General features: G+C 46.8%; 1 long non-coding RNA gene and 1 pseudogene across 1 annotated transcript; both read left to right on the forward strand.

Annotated features, from left to right (window-relative positions):
* The first annotated feature begins 1,208 nt into the window (after positions 1 to 1,208).
* On the forward strand, positions 1,209 to 9,903 carry LOC120849938. The gene is made up of 3 exons (XR_006077815.1): positions 1,209 to 1,404; positions 2,923 to 3,048; positions 8,458 to 9,903. It is a non-coding gene; the product is annotated as an uncharacterized LOC120849938 (long non-coding RNA).
* Positions 9,904 to 11,074: 1,171 nt separating this feature from the next.
* LOC115322903 lies at positions 11,075 to 15,774 on the forward strand (annotated as a pseudogene).
* Positions 15,775 to 16,669: the final 895 nt, after the last annotated feature.

The raw sequence follows: 16,669 nt of genomic DNA on the forward strand, positions 1-16,669 counted from the left end.
ACTATGGTGGGAATAAAGTATTTATAAAGGTAAGGATTAAGGTGTGATTAGGTAATTGGTTATTTGAACGATTAAAGAATCAGACATCTATATAACGATCCGGGGTTGTTATTTATTTCGTAACCACAGTGACCATATGGCCTTGTGATCGCTGTGGTACACCGCCATAGTTTGTACGCTGACGGCAGGCACGTTCTTCGTGAAGACAAGCTATACACGTCCGATGCCTGTCGTGGGCAGCCGTATGTTCGTTCACACACGCAAGCCCGAAGCGCTTGAGTGTAAACAAAGTGAACCACTTTCCCTACTGGCGTGCAATGTCAATGTTAAAGTCACCCGTCACTACGGCAGACGTGTCGTCGCCAAGCATGACCCAGCCGAAGACGTGCATCATGAATGCTTTAATGTCTCTCTTGGGCGTCGCGGGGGGGGGGGGGGGGGGGGGGACGACGACTGGTATTAGGCACGAGTATAGGGGGCATTCACTGGACGCCATATTTGAGGGAGATGTTTAGAGCGCGCTCGGAACGAACAACACATTAATTTAATAGGCTGCTAAGACCGGCAATCTTGATGGTTCGTTATGCACGCTGCAAAAGAACTGTGGAAGCTCGCCATCAGCACGCGCTCAGCAACCACGCACACAGATATGGCCGCCAGTGAATACTCCCTACTCTAACGGTGCCGTATACACTCCCAGCTCAACCCTGACGCGGCGTTCGGTACGCCAGCTAAGTGCTGCGTCAGAAACACACACAAATCAATCATCTTGCTTCTCGAGGTGCACGAGACGATTCGGTGTCTTGATCATATCGAGCGCCGCCGACAAAACAAAGCGAACGACACTCCCACCCTACCGTTTTCACCCTGCAATGACCATAAATGGTGAGAACGGCAGGGGGGTCTTACGAACAACCGGCCTACAGCATAAGCTGGCGGCCTTTCGCCGTGCCTTGGCTGTGTGTCCATACTGAAAGGTTGGCTAGTTAGTACATCGTTTCTTTTTTCTCAAAAGCGCCACAAGACAAGGACATAAAGTAAGAGACACAGCAGAAGCTGTGTGTCGTGAGCCTCCAGCGTGCACCCACGCTGGAGGCTCACGAGATTGCGCGAACTATTGAAAAGGGTCTATATTCTTAACGGTCTTGGCCGAGCTCCGCGACGTGCCCCAGCTACTGCCGAAATTGCACTTCCGACGACGACGACGTTTTTGGTTTCAGCTGGAGGGCGTCAATAACGACACCCTGAACCAGAGGCGGTTCTGCGGTCGACAGTTTCCCCGTGCGAATGGCGTCCGCACGCTCGGGGACAGCTTCACCATCTGGTGGTTCTCGGAGCCGCTGCCGGGGGCCAAGAGGACAGCCAGCTTCAAGGTGGTCATCGTGGCCTACGTCAACGCGTCCGGTGAGTGGAACCTCCTGGGCGCCAGTGCTCGGGGTTGGGGTAGTTGGTTTCCTTTCACACTTTGATTGCACTGAGTTCCGAAGGATTACCAATAAATGATACTGATGAGCCCAAGGGCTAAACGCACAGGACACGCTTTCTGCTGTGAACAGCATTTTCTGAACGGAAAGGGAGGTTACTCCTCCGCTTCCGGTTCACTTCGGGACGTTGTTTGCCGGGGATGAATGTCACCCTCCGCTAGTGTCCCTGAAAAAAGCAATGGAGCGTGCTCACGGCGGTTGTTGTCAGTCCCCAATCTTCAGAAAAAAAGGGGAGGAGACGACAGCGAGGTGGTGAGGAGGGAAGTCGAGTCGTTTGCGTGGTCAATGTCCTCACTGAAAACGTACGCGCACCACGCAACGAACACGGTTTCTGACATGCGAGCACTGTTTTTTGTCGTGCACAGCAGAAAGTGTGTCCTGTCTGAACAGCTCGTGTGTGTCGCGTCGTGTTCCTGGTGCCGTTAATTGTTAATCCATCCCAGCGCAGCTCAAACAAAGCATTTAAATTCTGGGCTTCGCTCAAGTTTCAGGTTTCTTGATTTCTCCTTCTGCAGGAACTGAAATTAATAAACTTTAATCAAAATACAAATATTTATCTTCGTACAGGGAAACATTTTTTTTTCTTCTGAAATTTAAAAATAATAAAGACAGAAAGAGAGAAGAACAGAACAGGCAACGGAGAATACACCTGCGTGTTATATATATTCTTCAGTTTTTTATTCAGTTTAGCTTTCATTGATTTACACTTATTCTGAGACGTTACATTTATCCTTTTCGGTTACTGTTCCAGGAGAATTTCGCTGGCCAGAAATTACAATTGAATAGAGTTATGCTAAAGCTGACCACTCTCAACATTCTTCCATACACTTTCCAGACGATTTCTCGGAAACGTGTTTCAATACAAAACTTAAATTAACGAATATAACTAACACGCGCATTTCAATCAATTGTTATTCATAAGCTCCTGCCTAATTTCAATGCTAAATTTAATACCGACATCTCCAACCTGGCGAGTGGTGCACATTACAAAATTTCACGTATATAAAAAAGAAATGTGCAGGTGTACTTCGATCTATCGATCAAATTGTCATATTCAGAAATGTTTTATGAGGAAGGCGGCAGACCATAACTCCAGTCGCGTGACGCGCCGTGTCTAGCGTCGCCGGCCCGGCGCAGGTGTTTGGCAGTCGACTGTCCTCGTCCGTGGCACACTTTACTTTTCGAGGCTAAATCACAGATGGCTTTAATAAAAATGCAAATATGCATTAGAACCAGTACTAACATTACGGAAGGGTGGTGACAGTCGAATGGTCCAGCAGAGTAAAACAACCAGCACGGAATTGCCATGATTGTGCGAACGCGGTATTAAATTACAAACAGCTAGGGGGGAACGCAGCAGGGTTTTTACGAGTTGTGTGGAACACATTCCCGTTTCCCCGACTTCAGCGCTAACGCTCCCATTCCCTGCTTTGTGCAGCGTTCAACGGTCACTGTCCATACGGCTGGCGGCAGTGCGGTGATGGTGCCTGCATTGAGCCTGGAGTTTGGTGTGACACCATTTACAACTGCGGAGACGGCAGCGATGAGACTCCGGAAATATGCGGTCAGAACTCTGCAAAATCTTTGCTACATTGGCCCTTCTAACGGTCTTGGGCCAACGGTATCTGAGTGCGATCTATAAATAACCGAACTCTGAAGGTGTACACAATCTCCTTATCGGTGGACGAGTGGTCTAGCGCACATCAGCTCGGAGCACGTGCCAAAGCTCGCTCTGCTGAAACCAGGATTCTGGGTTGGATCCTCACACCACTGCCCGTTTCGACCTGGATGAGCATCGTACCAGCGTGCGGTCGTGTGTCACTACAGCGTGGTGCACGTTTAAGTCCCCCAGGCTAGGGGTTGTACAGCAGTGGCTAAATTGCTCATCTACAGCTGAGAGACAAGTCGCTCGTTGAAGCCAGACAAACTTGAAAACTGTATAAAACATACCCACAGCCATTTTCTTTTTTTACAGTCTTTCACAATGTTAAAGAACCAATTGCCGGGGCAGTTTATACGGTGGTGATAGGCAAAGATTGACAAGAAACACTTCCTTTTTAGAAAGAAAATATAACGAAGGATCATTTATTTCATCACCCAAAACAATAGGGGTCTAATGAAAGACAATTCAGCACATCTGCCTGAAACTGTCTCGTTTTAATGGGTCTTTTCGTATATTTAGAAACTACATTGTGTTGCATGTTTTTTTTTTTTTATTTGTTATGAAACATAAACAAAATAAAGTAAGGTCTCAAGTGAGCTACATAAGGAGGCGAAGGAAAGTAGGCATGCGCGACAAGACTTCCACCCGGCGGAAAGTAAATGCCCGCGACGGGACCGCCACCCTGAGAGAGCGGAAGGAAAGGAAACTAGGCACGCAAGCGGCTTGGAACGACGACAAATAGGGGGCGGCGCGAGCGTAGACATGGCCGACGCGGGTCGCACAGCGGCAGATCTTTGAGAAACCTTTATTATCTACCTGAGAGTGTACTGATCTTGAAAATGGTCCCTATCGACAACTAATATACTGAAAATGCATATCTAAGTGATGATACGTATAAGCTTTTGCATAGAATGAAGCGATTTTGCATCAAATTCGGGACCCGAGTTTTTGTTGACGCACACGAAAAATCCACAGAACCCTAGCCACAAACAGCCTCGCTGTAATTAATACACATGAGCTTTATCCCCGTTGTGCGACTTGGCGTGGTAGTTCTAACGGCAACTCTGGCCCCTGAATATGTCCCAACTTCCACATTATTTGGCGCTACCACTATTTCTAGATGCCTCCCTCAGCGCTGTAATGCAGATGAAATTCACTAACAAGGGCCGTCAGTGACAGAGTCGGAGACTCCGCCATTTTGAATCCAGTTAGCCAACCCTAATTAGTTCATCTGTTGTAGGCGGACCAAGTGGAACTCACAATGCCATTAGCGGCTTATGGGCAAACTTTTGATAGTGCTGACTGGCCTGAAAATTGGTTCAGTATATTATTAGACATATATATCTGACCTAGTAACCCCAATATTAGGTTAAACTACTTTTTTTGCTGAGTTATTAAATTTTCAAACTTTATGCTGTAAGTTATTCAAATTTCAAACTTTATTCTCACCGTTTTTTTCCTGTTTTCCTTTTTTATATTGTATTTAGTTGGCATTGTATTTATATTTTGAATGACTACAACAAAATGAGCTGATGGGACTTCGGTGGACTCACGTTATCGCTTTTATGTTGGATGTTTTCAATCGACACTCTGGAAGGTTGAAGTTTACACATGAACGTGAAATGGCATGCTCTTGCAGTTCCTCGACCTGAGACTGAAGTTCAATAAGAATTACGTTTGTTGGGCTGAGCGCACGAGCACGCGTTGTCGCTGAAATCAACTTTACACTCTGTTACTTGCAAATGTAAGCCATCGCGATTTAGGGAAAAGTGGTTGATAAGATTGCAAGAGAACTGGTGGAAGCGCATTTGAAATAGGAAACGAAGGCGCACCATACGTCATTCAGCCTTTGGTTTGCGTCAGTCAAACTTCGGTAACCTTTTTTGAAGCACGTGTCGACGCGACAGCGATGCGGAGGGTTTATTCGACGTTTTTTCCTTTTATTACGTACTCACTTTATCCCGTCTACACCTTCATCGTTTTGCTATTTGCGCGCTGTTTCCAGTTTTTTTTTTTTTTTTTTTTTTTTTTTTTTTTACGCGATAGCGTTAAGGAGTTTGTGTCGCGACAAATTCGGCGTCGGTGGCGGGACGAGAAACGCCGGCGTCGGTGGATTGCCGCAAAAATCCTGATTGGTCGAGAGGGTCGTGACGTCACAGCCACATGACCTCGCCCGGGCATCTCAAACAACCCGCAACGCTCACGTGAAACGTGACGTCACACGGGGAATGAAAGTTAATAAAAAACAAGACATGTAAGGCTAGTTAAAGGTCACCGCATGTCTCGAATAATTTCACTTTATAAATGAGCAGAAGTTTATATGTTTTTATTTTTCGCTATCGCAGTTCACTTTTAAAGGCGAATCTTAAAGCGTCCTCCGAGTTTTTTTTTTTTTTTTTTTTTTATTATTGTGATTTTTTTATATTGTAAATTTGATGACAGAGGTAAGGGGCAGTGCAGCTTGTTCCCGACATGTTAGAAGAAGTTTGATGATGTGAAATATATGCTTGGGAAGATTACTCCAGCACGGCGAAACTTGATTGCCGTTTCCTCAGGAGCTATTTTGAGTTTATAGATACTAAATAGCCCTCCGAGAAGAGTAACGACTGCGGTAATAAACAAGTTACGTTTAGTTTGGGTAGGTGAATAAAAAAAACCACAAAGCTGTTATTCTCTGTTTCACCTTATGTCCGGTCGCAGCGGATGCTACGAGCCATCGAAGCCTATCCAAGGTCCTACGAGGTTCCGGTGACCTTCGAAAGAAAGCGCCGTGGCGCACAGAAAGCGTTGTTACGTGTTTCGCTCAAAGAGCTGGACTGACAGGGATGGCTCGGAGCGTCCGCTGCGACAGGACGGGAGGTGAAACCAAGTGTAGCGCCGTCGTGAGAACTTCGATTTACTGCAATCGAGCTAACTGCCTCCAAGGCAGTTGAGAGGGCTCGTGTAAGGGTATGAAAACACGTACATAGTGATACGAAGATGAGTGAAGACTCCTTTGGAAGAGAGGAAAATACCGCTACATCGATTCTCTGACCCGTTTCACCCGTGGCTGACACTCCTGGATGGTGGAACAAAGGCCTATAGTTTCCAGACACAGGGTCCACGCTTATCTATGTTTGTATACCTTGAGCATAGCCCAAGATTGCATATCTTCATTTTTGTGACAGCGCTTTCATTTCTGTTAGGGAGCTGCCAAGATATAGTGCTGATCTACAACCAAAGCGGCTGTTTTGCTTTAATACCAATAATTTACTCCTAAATTAACGTTCGCATTTTATATTAAACTGTGGTGATATTTTGAGGTAACCCCAGCTATTCTCGAAGTACCCAGGCTTTTTTCTTTGACCCTTTTGAGAAAACGGCAAAACGATTATGGCAAAATCAACACTGAAATTTTACTACGCTCTCCAGTGGGATGGTGCCACATGCTGTGTATCTTGCAAGTCGAGCCGGGAGCCTAAAAAACAGCGTTGATCCCGTAACTGATCACGTCACAACATGGCGCTCCGCTCCAAGCAGACCGTTGCTAAAAAGAAGGAATTTTCTTGTAGCCATTGCGTTTTCTGAATATCTAACCATGAAGACTTTTTCTATCGTCTCAGTACCATAACTTAAGCGATGAAAAAAGCCCGCGCAATAAAGTTTCAGAACCGGTCTTGCCTTGCTAACAGACAACACAACGGCTTCGTGGGTTCAGTGGTTTTTTTCTGAGGGGGTAGAGGATTGCGTTGAATCAGGTTGGTGACGATCGAGAAAAACTCGAACGATGACGACTTCTATCCTCGGGGTCAACTTTCTGTGGGATTTCAGAAGCGAAAAGTGCCCGTGCACAGCTTTCATCGACACTCGAAGTGCCCGAGCGCTCAGACGCCTTCCCGTAAAGCTCACTTCCACAATATATAGAAGGTGAAAACACTTTCAAGCTGAATCACTTACGACAACGACGACGGGAAGTGTCGTACTTCACGTACTTCACGTTAAACATTTCTGACAACAGAGTTGCTTCAGTGCACATCTCTGTGATCAAACGAACTTATTTCGACACGTAAAGGGGGAAATCAATGTTCCACCGCGATGAGCCGGGCTTTTTTTACTGCGGTTACTGCAGGGTGAAACCAAGAAAGCGTTCTTTCTTAGTCATGAACGCTTCAGGTCTTAATTAAAATTGAAGAATCAAGAGGGGTTTCCTCAGTATGATGAGTATACAAGGCGGGTACGGAACACACACCCATATTCCAAGCCTGAAAAACTAAGCTTGTGGTCTCGAACCGCTCACGCTAGAGTCAAAATAATTGCTATTTCATTACAACGCACGTTAACTGCAAAGTCAGAGAGAGGGCCCCAAGCTGCTTTAATATAATGATCTGAACAGATGCTTTTCTTACTGTATTTTTGCAGATCTCCATATACGTCACATGATTTTCGTCAGACAGTAAAAACGAATCGCAAATGCAATTCGTTTTTATAAACCTGATTTGTTTTCTTAGGCCTGTCATGTTCCAAATAAATACAAAATCAAAATCGTATCACTGTGCAAACGATTCAAACTGTTGCAGACGGCATACTTCAGTTACGTTCGTCATGCATGCGTACGTCGTCTGCAACGGGCACCTCGAGACATCTCGAGGATCGGAAGTTGTTGTCGCAAACATTTCAGAAACAGCCGATTCTCGGCAGACTTCTGCCGTGGTAGGTGTGAAATTTCTAGACTTCCTTTTTCTGTTATTTTTAAACGTTTCAATTCCATGTCCGATTTTTGACCGATCCTTCTTTCAGAGCGGAATTCAGTCCCATGTATTCTTCCATCACAACGCGCCTATAGCAACAATTTGTTTGGAGCGGTGACATCACACTTACTGGGTCGATTGTGCTCATGTTTTCTTGTTTTCCTGACGTGAGCTTAACGAGCATGAACCTCACACTAGCGAACTTCTCCCGTCGCGTACAGGATGTATTGCTCCCATGTTGCCACATATTATGAGATCTGACGACATGTTTTCAGTGTTTTGCGAGTTGAACCTCCCACCCTCCCAGACCAAATAGCAGAACGCTCGTTCACAGTTGCGTCGACTGCGTTGCGCTGCGTCGTGCAACACAGCGTTCCCCCATTGGCTCGTCGTAAGGGTTGCCATAGCAACAGCTCGGCGCAAGCAGTCTTGATGCAGTCAAACGCGACTTTGTGAACGAGTCTTCAGACACCACACTAAAACTATACACGCAAAATGTCCATACCTAATTGGTCTTTGAATTTCCCGCCACGCAGTTCCACGCTTGTGTCAAAGACGAGGGTCTTGTTTGTGTTCTGTGCAGGCGCGTCCTCGTACCGGCTGACCATTCCAGGAATCGTCATCATTGCGGTGGTGGTGGCCTTTGCTGTGATCGCAATCCTCCTGGTCATCTACGTTCGCAGGCGCAGGAATGCCCACCGTGCAGCTTAGCATGGAAGCCGGTGCACTAAAACCATGGTCCCTAACTAGGAGAGGCATGGAGCGCGTTTATGACTGCTGTGTTTACCACGTCCAAAAAAAGAAGTGGTCCCTCAATTCCCGTCTGGCGACGTCATAGAAGTGTCACGCTGTCGCCGGTCGCGATCCTGGCGGTGTGCCAGCAGCGGTGGTAGATGTGGCAGACGCCTGTTCTGCCGCAGGTCGCTTTCCAGTTTGGCAGTCCACGGAAGTTTCGGCAGCCAGGTGTTGGGACGGCGCGACGACAGCGACACTCGCGCTCGCTCGTGCTTTTTGCCAGCGCGTATCTTCGACCAACCGCCAGGACCGCGACATCCGCTAGCATGACACTCTGGCTTATGTGACGTCATTTGGTGCCACTTCGGGGACACTTTTTATGTGTCGCGAGATATATAGGACGCTAAACAGACCAGTCGGAGACACGCTCGCGAGGCCCCAAACTAAGCCAAACAGAATGCCCCTTTTCAGGATACGCGAGAGAACGTGTGGACTGAACATCATTGTGTTTCTTTTTTTTTTGTTTGTTTTGGTTTTGGTTTTAACAGAAGTGAAGTTGGGGTTTGCATAGCCGTCCCGTGCCGTCGCCGCCGCCCTTTCTCCAAAAGTGAGCTGAGTAGAACGTTTCTCCAAACGTTCTACTCAGCTCACTTGCCGACAACTCGAAATCCTCCCTTAGCAGCGTGGAGTTCGTGCTGCGCCGGGAAAGAGGGTGGCTTTCGACTCACCGAGATACCGGAACCGCCCAGAGAGCAGAGACGGCTGTCTCCGCCCTCTTGAAAGACGCGTCCACGACAAAAGGTGACGGCAGCCACCCCTCCCCACTCAAAGGGAAAAACTTCGAGGCAGGGCGCGTACAACCGTTTCAAACTATGCAAAAGCTGTCGGCTCCAAGGTAATTAGATTTTTGCGGAGTAGGATGTATGCTCCAATAGTAGTAAAGAATTTGCGTCAGAGCTCATGCCGTGCGCTTTCCTTCTCGTGGGTAACATTCGCGTGTTTTCACTCCCGATGACTCTGCAATGTGGATTGGCGACACACTGGTGTCGGTGAAGTGGGAGCTCCTCCTACCCCTTTCCACTTTAGCAGAGAGCGAACGCAAGAGAGCGGGACCTCCGCTCCAGCACTCGCTCTGCTAAAGTGAAAAGAGGTGGGAGGAGATTCCACTTTGGCTTTTAACCTGTCACTACGTCGTGGTGTAAGTAGAGAACATTGAAAGGCCAAAAAGAACAAGGCTATACGCATAGCAACTAAATAAAAATGAGTTTTCCCAAGCACATCTCGTCTCTACGTGGCGCCCACGGATGTGCGCATACATACGTAGTGTTTGATTTTAATTCGAACAGATTTATTTTAAACGTATCACGAAAACTACACTAACGCGGTCTGTGCGGGTGAGTTATATGGCCCGGCGGACGTAACACAGGGAGTTAACCGTCACAATAAAAACATTGCTCAACTAAAATGTGTTAATTAACTTTTTAATTAGTGAAAAGAAACATTTAGTTCCAATTAGAAACTTGATAAGCGTGCTTTAAAACCACTAGATTAGTGAATTTTAGGAGGATTTGGATCACATGATAAGCGTGGGGGTGCGTTAAATGTATCGCCGCTCGTGCATGGCACAACGCTGGCGGTAATTCGGTGAATTTTTTTTTTTTTTCATCCGCGTTTTCGAATTTTTAGCGCCTGTTGCACAAATGGAAACTCTTGCACAACCTCGCACTTGCCACCTGCTCCAAATCCTTATAAAAAATGACTGACTTTGTTGTTTTAGATGTCGCCCTGGCTGTATAACCCACCTGCTCAAACCGCGTTGAACTACCTTTCACAGATTTTCTAACATCGATCTGTTGGAATTAAAATTCAACACCTTGCGTATTGCGAATGCATTCTGCACAGATCACGCTCAGGGGGGAGATGAAAGAAGCGCCTTTTAGATTTGTGTAGGGTAAACTCCCTGACCGGAGTGACAGGCTTCTCCACGACCTATTTGTAAAGTCGCCGTGTGCTTCTTTACAAACAATGACACTCGTCTTTCTCACACTCGCGCGCCAATCCCTCATTTACACAACAAGCTAAAAGTAATAGCCACTAGTCGTTTTCGTGTTTATTTAAACATTGAGCAGTGACGCATTTTCCGGGCAGTACGCCGGAAAATGCGTCACTGTTCACACCCGGTGTACAGCCCGCAGAGGCAAACTGGCTGAGAAAGGGGAATTTTTCTTCAGATAATCCGCACGGGGTGCATAGTCCACACCTGGTGCACCTACAGCGTAAAAAGTTGCCATGCACAGTTAAAACAATGCCTGCTGTGTTAACAAGAACGCTTGCACCGTACAGAAATGAGCACGATACGTCATTCTAAAAATTCCTCCCGTCTTATCACAGTGAAAATTAAAAAAAAATATATATATAAAAAAATCCTCGTAGAGAGATGGTCCGTAAAATTTCAACTTTCAAACATGTCTTGCTATTGTCCGAAAAAGGCGGTGCACGCTGAACGAACAGATGTCATCGTTGCTTTAAATTTGTATTGGCGACGTGCTCCCTATTTGAAATTTAGTTACATCGCGCCATATCAATTACTCCTATGGCTACCTGCACCGAAAAAGCCCGAAAAGAACGCGCTTTAAAGCAATCTGTATCTGCGTCGAAAAGCAGAAGCCTAAAGGCAGAGATGTCTTGGCTCCCGCAAGAGGATTGTGGACACACCGATCAAGATGAACCAAGCGGCTCTCAAGCACGGACTCCCGTAACTTTGACTGTCACAGTAAGTAGTCCGATAGAATATAGTAGTGACACCTCCTACGGCCCTGCTGCGGCGTAGCTCCCAGCCGCACTGTGGTACAATTCGCCGGATCTGTCAAAAGGATACTTGACAGCCAAAGGTTGAGTGTGGACGATATTCCATATTGGATTAACGTAGAAGCTGAGGCTAGTTGGTATGCAGACATAATTAAAAACAAAACAGCGCAAAGACGAGAACAAAGAAAAATGTAACCGACACGACACAGCGCTGACTCTCAATTGTAAAGATTTATTTATGCTATCATCCAGTATAAATAGCAAACATGCCACACCAAATGAATCGAGGAAAAACACAAGAAAATGCATATCACGTGTTCAATACAACACCGTCACTGGTTTGCCTCCTCGCTCCAAGTACTGCCGCTCTTTATCTGAAAGCACGAGCGACGGGACGCTGACACAATCTGCTTCAGTGACATTTTTATTCACTTATTTTTTTATTCACAAAGTACAGCAGTGACATTTTTATTCGCTGTCTAGTCTGAGACCTTACGAAAGAAAAGGCGTAGTAACTCCACTTTGAAGACTAGACAAGTGAATAAAAATGTCACTGTTGTACCGTACCTGCACGGTATCTCACATAACCTGTAGAAAGTGGGAAGCCGCGTGCGAGTTGAGGCAGTGTTCTCAGCACCAAACAAGCTGGCCGGGCTTTGCAGAAAAGTTAATTCAGATGTTAAAAATAAGATCGAGTGCACTAAAAAAACACCAAAATCAATTCCTAGCTTCTGTGCAGGGAGTGGTCTATTCCATTCCATTATCTTGCAGCCGTCGTTATGTCGGTCAAACAGGAAGATGCGTCAACGGTCGGCTAAGAGAACACAGATATAACGCTTTTAAAGTTATGTCGGTTCTACTCGGGGTGCACCACAGAGATTTCGGTTGCGTCCCAGTCTTCAACAAACGCCAAGTGGTTTTATAATAATAAAACCACTTGTTTTAAATTAAAGACAGAGTCACGCTTGAAATTCTAGAAGCTCGTGACATCGCAAGACTGGGACCAGATCAGGGTGTAAGATAGACAGGTGGGGAAACGGCCCATAGAAGCCTACCGCAGCGCCGTGACCGGATTCTGCACTCGTCTGCTAGCGGGTACCCCCGATTTGCGACAGATGACGCTGCGGCGAGAAGAAAAAAATCGGAATCGGATTTGCATGGAACTCTATGGGAGAGTGCGCAAAATAAACCGAGAGCACGACAGTCCTCCATTAAAAATCCACGAGAAACTATCTCCGTCAGTTTAGCCAGTCTCCACAGATCGCCCACCCGGAGTGAAAGTTCGCGGTGCTCCACATAGATGGCGCCACAGAAAAAGAGAAAACCGAGGGGGACACAATGCGGTCGCCCATTCGGCTCTCTTTTCCCCACCGGTCTATCCTGGACCAGATTGTGTTAGCACCCGGTCGCTCGTCCTTTCAGATAAATAGGGCAATAGTTGTAGATAGGAGAGCAAACCAGTGGCGGTTTCGTATTGAACACGTGATTTGCATTTTTACGGTGCAGCTGTTTATGGCAAGGGTTGCGTGGATTTTTCATGGTCGTCAACAAAAACTCGCAGCGCTCTTTCTTTGTCGTCGTTCCAAGCCCTTCCGTGCCCAGTTTCCTTCCGATCTCCCGGGGTGGTGGCACCGTCGCGCGTGTCTACTCTCCGGCCGGCTGGCGGTCCCGTACGTCGCGCGTGTCTAGTTTCCTCCGGCTCCTCGGGGCGGGCATAGTCGTCCACGCGAATGTATATAAGTAAACAGAAAGACAATTTGCCGTTCTCCATTTTCAATCCCACTTTTTTCGTCGTAAGGGGGAGGCCGCGTATAGTCCGGACTTCCGAAGAGCAACGGCGGGAACGGCAACGAGAATGTCAGCGGCGGCGGCGGGCGGCAAACACCACCGCTGACGATCATGTATAAATGTGTTCGTACTTTTGTTCAAAAATTTTGTGTCACGTCTGTGTCCACCTTCACAGAGTGGAATGGCTCAATATTTTTTTAGTTTTTCCTTGATTTATTTTCTGTGGCATGTTTGCTAGTTATACTGAATGCTAAAATAAATAAATCTTCAGTTGAGAGTCAGCGCTGTGTCCTATCGGTCAGCTTTTACTTTGTCCTCGTCTTTGCGCTGTTTTGTCTTTTAGGCGCCCGTTTCCGGCCTGAGCGGCGTCGGCGTCGCCGTCGGCCCCGCATAACCGCGCGTTGCACTATGGGACGTTTCCCATAATGACGTCACGAGCGTCACGAGGGAGGTGGAGAGAATTTTTTCGTTAAATTTAGCGGATAAAATTTCTCGCTAGATTTAGCGAAAAAAATTTCCCCGCTAAACTAGCGGGGAAATGTTTCCGCTAAATCTAGAGAGAAATTTTGTCCGCTAAATTTCCGCGCTAAATTTAGCGGGGAACTTTCTCCATTGACTTTAGCGGGAATTCTAGCGAAAATTCCCCGCTAAATGGGAGAGGAGCAGGAGAGAAGGAGGGGAGGGGGAGGAGGGGCATACCCTCCCCTCCTCCTACTCAAGAGCTGCGTTCTAATTCAATATTACAGGGAGCTGCAAACGTCTTTCATTTTTTTTAAATTACAATATTGTAGTATTAATTTTATGTCTCGCCACAATGGTAAATAGCCAGAGAACTCTGATTTTGGCACCATATTGAAGTGGCTTGGAATCTCGCTTGGAACGTTCGTTCAATCTTGCCGCTTTCTGGTTTTGTTCCTCAAACTGCATATAATTTTTTAACAATAAAATAGAAAAATCCATTTTTTTCGTTGGTTTGCCCTACTATCCCCTCTTAAACAGGTGCAAGTACCTAGAAGTTACGTTTTCAAACGACGTGGATTATCTGTATCCCGGAGCATCACACTTGCCCCCGCCAAGCTACCATACGGTGAGCTCCGAAAGCGCAGCCTATAATGCTATAATATATTCATAGTGGGCCAGGAGATGTGGAAGGCCGTGGTCGTGCCCGGATTGCCATTTGCAAATGCAGTGGAGCGTGTGTGCCGGGTAAAGTGAGAACCGTCTTGGAGCGAAAACAGCGAGAGGTGTGGCGCTGGGCTGCCATGGGACGGTGGCGAAGAGGCATTACGGGGCGACCTGGGCTGGCTGACTTTTGAGGCACGAGAGGCAACCAGCAAGGTTTGGTACGACAGTCGGCTTCGACACATGGACCGCTGCCAATGGCGAAGAGGTTTGATTCGTCTACACGCAACTGACCTCTCTGCAAACCCGATGGCAGGAACGTCTTTACCAACTGGAGAAGTTTGGTTTCTTCGGTGACCACGAGGAGGCAATTACCGTAAAAAAAGAAAAGAAATGGGGGTATATTAACAGGGTACGCGAACAGGGGACCGTACAGTAGTAGGAAACTGCGGAAAAGAAAAAGAAAGCCCACGCTGTCAATGTACGTTGAAGAGAAATAGCAGTCACTTCTTCGACGGGGTTCGGTGCCGGCATGACGCACGCAGCGCCCTTACGCCTTCTTCTGCTACAGGTTAGTCCTACATGTACCACGAAGTTCGTTGCTCGCGGAAACGTCAGCCGGCATCGCTCCCCATTGTCTTTGGAAATCTGTGTTTGGTGTCGGTCAGCTTTGCTGAATCCATACGCCGCGTTTGTGGTCATAATCTCTGGAGATGTTGAACTAAATCCTGGACCTCTCACGGATAGTCAAATTCAGAAATTGTTGAAAGCTGTCGATTTACTACCAAAATTGGACAAGGGTCAAGAAATGCTTCTAAATCAAGTGGCTGAAATAAACAAAAACCAGGTTTTACTCGACAAGAAGATAGAAGCACTAAACGAGAAGTTCAAGACAGTGGAAACAGAAATTGCCTTGCTAAACAGCTTTAAAGACGAAATGCAAGAAGTCGGCGCACACTCGAGTAGACTATCCTCCCAGCTTCCCGCGGTCTGCTCCAAACAAGATGACCTAGAAAATAGGTCAAGAAGAAAAATTTTGCTTTTCTATGGTATCACTGACGAACCTAAGGAAACATGGTTTCAATCAGAATCAAAAATACTCGAGTTTTGCAGAGATAAACTCGGGGTGACCGTGGCAGATAGTGACATTGAACGTGCGCATAGGCTCAGCCGCCCTAATCCAGAAAAATCCAGACCTATAATCGTAAACTTCCAATCTTTTAAGGTCAAACAACATGTTCTGTCCCGAGGCTTCAAGCCGAAAAATAGTGAATTTTCAGTCGGCGAAGATTTTTCAGATAAAGTTAGATATAAACGCAGGCAGTTACTAGATATTGCTAAATCACGACAAAAGTCGTTTAAGTTGCGTTTCGATAAACTTATCATCAACGGAAAGCATTTCTACTATGAAAACCGTGAGGGATGTGTAAAGGAAATAAATGCATAGCAACCACCGCCGAAAACTGGGCGCAAGCCAAAAACCGTATGTGAGCGCAGTGTGAAAAATAAAGTGGAAGACTTGGCTGACGTCATTACCCTGACTAAGTCTATACACGAACTCATCTCTGTTACGTCACGCCGCGGTGGTGGCGCGTCGGACGCACTTCCGGTCCGGGGCTGTGGGCGGAAGTGCCCATGTGAGACGTGTGTTCCTGCGTTGTTTTGAAAGGAACCAGACAAAAACCTGCCTTCTTGTCAAAATGCTGCGACTGGGGCTGTACCAAAAGTGTCGAGAAAGATTTGAAGGTCAGTTTTCATGCGCTCGGTTCGTCCGAGAATGCGGATATGTGCCGTGAAAAGGGAAAACCAGACGCCGTCGGACCACGATTGCTTGGGCGGGAAGCATTTTGGGATGAATTCACGGATACTTCTGGTCATCCAACTTATTTGTTTTGTTCCAAAATGTGCGCCGGAAAATCGCCAAGTTGTACGGACCACCTGCGGACTACGTTCAGTGCGTCTTCAAGTTCAAACGGCCGCCTGATCGTTCGAACTGTCGTCTGCTCTTTCAAACGTTTCTGCTTGTCGTCTGCTCTTTTAGAGGACACCGGCCCGTAGACCAAACGTGGGCCTGGTACTTGCGATAAGAAGTAAGTGCAGGCCTCAAAAGACTTAAGTTTGAAGGTTGGTAAGCGGGCTGGACGTAAACAGTAGATACAAGGAGATGTTGATCATTGTTACCAGTGGCCATCACCGACTTGTTATGCCTGATTCGCTTGGTTAGATTCTGCTTGCGATTTTCAGTATCGACGTCGACATCTCAGCTACGGCTCACGCTTTTGCAGTCCGAGCGACGTCGCTACTGAAAATTGCGAGCGAAATCTCATCATGTGAATCAGGTT

This window comes from Ixodes scapularis, unplaced genomic scaffold (genome assembly GCF_016920785.2).
Source record: "Ixodes scapularis isolate PalLabHiFi unplaced genomic scaffold, ASM1692078v2 PGA_scaffold1__304_contigs__length_218370807, whole genome shotgun sequence".
Classification (NCBI taxonomy): domain Eukaryota; kingdom Metazoa; phylum Arthropoda; class Arachnida; order Ixodida; family Ixodidae; genus Ixodes; species Ixodes scapularis.